This window comes from Podarcis filfolensis (genome assembly GCF_964270895.1).
Source record: "Podarcis filfolensis genome assembly, chromosome: 1".
Classification (NCBI taxonomy): Eukaryota; Metazoa; Chordata; class Lepidosauria; order Squamata; family Lacertidae; genus Podarcis; species Podarcis filfolensis.
This window is the reverse complement of record NC_139604.1, coordinates 55094598-55098427: the sequence shown is the minus strand read 5'-3', so window position 1 is coordinate 55098427 and position 3830 is coordinate 55094598.

Here is a 3830-nt window from a genome sequence, read left to right as displayed (position 1 = left end):
TTTTTTAAAAAGTTGCAATGCACTGGCTGAAAATAGGGTTGAAATTTGTACCCATGCTGTCAAAACCTAAATACCGTACTTTTTGCTCCGTAAGACTCACTTTTTCCCTCCTAAAAAGTAAGGGGAAATGTGTGTGCGTCTTATGGAGCAAATGCAGGCTGCACAGCTATCACAGAAGCCAGAACAGCAAGAGGGATTGCTGCTTTCACTGCGCAGCGATCCCTCTTGCTGTTCTGGCTTCTGAGATTCAGAATATTTTTTTCTTGTTTTCCTCCTCCAAAAACTAGGTGCGTCTTGTGGTCTGGTGCATCTTATAGAGCAAAAAATATGGTAAATAAGAACAGAAATCTGGGTTCTGTTTTCATATCTGGGCCTGGAAGGCTGGAACAGGGTGCTTCTTTATGCCTCATTTTCCCACTCTCTGACACCTTATTATATTGTTCCCACAGCAAGGCCCTAGGACTGTCTCTATCCTGGGAAGGTGAGGAAATTCTACAGGAGCAGAATGTTTGGAGGCAAGCTGAGATATAGCAGCTTCATAAAGGCACATTTCCATCCTTGAGATGGGGTGAGACTTGTATAGGTCCTAAACTGGCTGGGCACAAGACAACAGTATTTTGCTGTGATATGAGAGCAAAGCAGCCATCTGCTGAAATGGCTGTGTAGCATGTGGGATGTTGGAAGCACCCACTCTTCTAAGAGGTAAGGGCAAGCAAGCCTTGTGGTCTGAACCTACCCCCCCCCCAAAAAAGCTGGTCAGAAATGCCACTGAATTAAACAGAATTTAATGACTAGCAAATTTACTTAGGGTTGCAACCTTATTTCCATAAAGGGACAGATTATATAGCTAGTACTTAACCGTATAGAAAATTTACTAATAGCCTAGGGACAAGACCCCAAAGCATGTTAATATTCTGACCTGAGCAGTCCCTAGGAATAGAATCCCAGTCTGTGTCAGTCCAGCTTCCTCTGGGAAAGATCTTCCTCAATGACAGAGACCTAAATAATGTTTCGCTGGCAACACAAGCTACACAAATATTGTCACTGTCCTTTTTTGCATCTTTCACAGCCTGACGGAGCATGTTTCCTATAAACATTGCTATGGGAACTAAACTGCGATAGTTCTCAGTTGGGAGAAACCCATGGTTCGAATGCCTTGTTTGCCAAGGACTTTATCCTTTCTAAGCCTGTTTTAAAATGTCTTCCTAGGGTGACAGTGAAAACCTGGTGAAAACTATGGGATTAACCTCTTCATCACAAAACCCACTCAATCCACTCAAGTAAACACTCTTCCCACCACATCTTTTCATTTCTGAAGCAGCTCTGACCTCTTGTGGCCAAATAGAGACTGAATGGGTCCCTTAACCAGGGCTGTAACAGGAGCAGGAAGGGGTGTGTGTATAGTGAGAAGGAAGAATTGGACTGGGCTTCAAAGAGCAGACAGTCCTACATTTAAATATCACATGGCCCTTTGTAACCTGCAATAGGACTGGCAGATTTGGTAGTGTATTATGAAGCTTTTTGTTTTATCCTGGTTGCACAAACTGTGTTTGTGAGTGTAGGATCTGTCTGGGAAATCTGTCAGGGCAGAAGAAGACTCACTTGTGACCAGTGCTGTATATCCAATAGCTAATAAAGGCACAGGAGAATCGTACAAGACAGATGGTGGACACACAGAGGTGGTCCTGACCATCTTCCACCCAATCATGTTCTTTTTACTGGTCTTTCTGACGCCTTGTGGCTTTCCACTGCTGATTTATCCAAGTTACCACCCTGGTGGTAAAATGACCCAGTGGTTAGAAAAGTTGTTCATGTTCTGTCTGACTGATTTGCTGTGTGATTAGGCCTCCTCCCTTTTCCACCATGCCTGTTTGTTTTCCTAAGTACTGTAAATGGAGAGTAACCAAAGTGATCAAGAAGGAGCGTCCCATCAAGGCAGGAGACATTGTTGGCTCACGGCAGAAGTTGCTTTATTCACTGCTTGCATAACAAGGCTACACAAGGGTGGGTTCAAATTTGTTTCCAAACATAAAAAGAACCAAACTGCTGCATGGCTAAATATAACCATGTAGCAAAGAGTTGACTCCTGCCAAACTGTTGAAAAATGCCTCAAGAAACATCACCGCTTGCACTGCTTTGGCCCACAAGCAGACAAGATTCCAAGGAGCCGGAAAGAAAACCGAGCCAATTTGTCACTTGGGTGTCAAAATTCAGCCTTGATGAAAATAGCTCTAGTGACACACTTCATACAATTCACCTAAAAGCTTGGCAGCTGTCTGCGCTCAAATCTCACTGCAAGCCATGAATGGAAATAAATGACTGCAATTTGCCCAATCTAGATTTCCCAGCTCAATGGAGCAGGCTTCCATGTTACAACTGTGTCATCTGAAAATGGCCAGAAATCATTTGAAAGCAAGTGTGAATTCAACCCACAAATACAAAGAATGTCATCAGAGTTCCACACCACTTTCACTATTAATGGCTGTCTTGTTTAAGTCAGTTAAGCCAATGGTGTAAATATGTCCTCAGGTGAGCAACCAAGTACAGTACAGGTCTTTTTCTGAATACATAGTGTTCAGGTCTTTGGCAATGGTATACTTATTATGAGATAAATATGAACCCTGGGATAACATCATTGTTTCCTTCTTTGGCATTGTGGCACCATGTATTGTGGTGAATGTCAAGGGGTGGGTGGAAATCTAAGGACTACAATGTGTTTCAGGTTTGTCTTCCATTGTATGGTCTCTAAGGTTTGCATCACTTATGCATCTGATTCTCGAAACTGCTACTGAATTAGAAATGAATATTAGCTTATCCTGTAACAAAAATGGCTGTCTTGTTGCATTACCACAGTGCTTCATTTTCTTCAAACCTTGTCAACAGAGTTTTTGCCAGGCTTGTGTGGTCACAGAGTGCGCTGCACATAAATACTTTCAATGCAAAACAGAAAGGCAAAAAAAGAAATGAGTCATGTAGCATCAAAAACACTAACAAGTATCTTATGGCATAAGGTTTCAGGAACCTGCATCCACTTCATCAAATGCATGAAATTATATCCTCTGCTAGCAGATTACAAACAGTATAGATGTACACATGTGGGTGCAAAGGAAACAAATATTCATTTTATTTATTTAATTTTTTCTAACTTATTACAGTGGTACCTCGGGTTACATACGCTTCAGGTTACAGACTCCGCTAACCCAGAAATAGTACCTCAGGTTAAGAACTTTGCTGCAGGATGAGAACAGAAATCATGCTCCAGTGGCACGGCAGCAGCAGAAGGCCCCATTAGCTAAAGTGGTGCTTCAGGTTAAGAACAGACCTCCGGAATGAATTATGTACTTAACCCAAGGTACCACTGTACTTTTATATACCACCTTTTTTCTTCCAAGTTGCTCAAGGTGGCGTACATGGTTCTTCTCCTCCCCATTTCATCCTCACCCTGTGAGGTAGGTTAGGCTAAGAGATGGTGACTGGCCCAAGGTCACCCTGTGAGCTTCAGTTACACACAAAGCAACAAAGCTAGACTTTAGCTGCAACTCATATAAACAAGGTGAACTGCCTTGTACCAAGTCAGACTATTTGTCCACCTACTTCTGTATAGTCTACTAGGATTGGCTGCTATACCATCTGCTACTACAGAGCCTTTTAACAGGATCCAGGGACTGAACCTGGGACGTTTTGTGTGTAAAGGAAGTGCTGTACCATGGAGCAATGGCTCCATCCCAAATCATCTTGTTTGTATGACATCAATTTTTGTTTCAGCCAGAATACGAACAGCAAGAAGCAGGAGCAATCTAGCTGAGTCTACACATAACACCCTTGGTGGT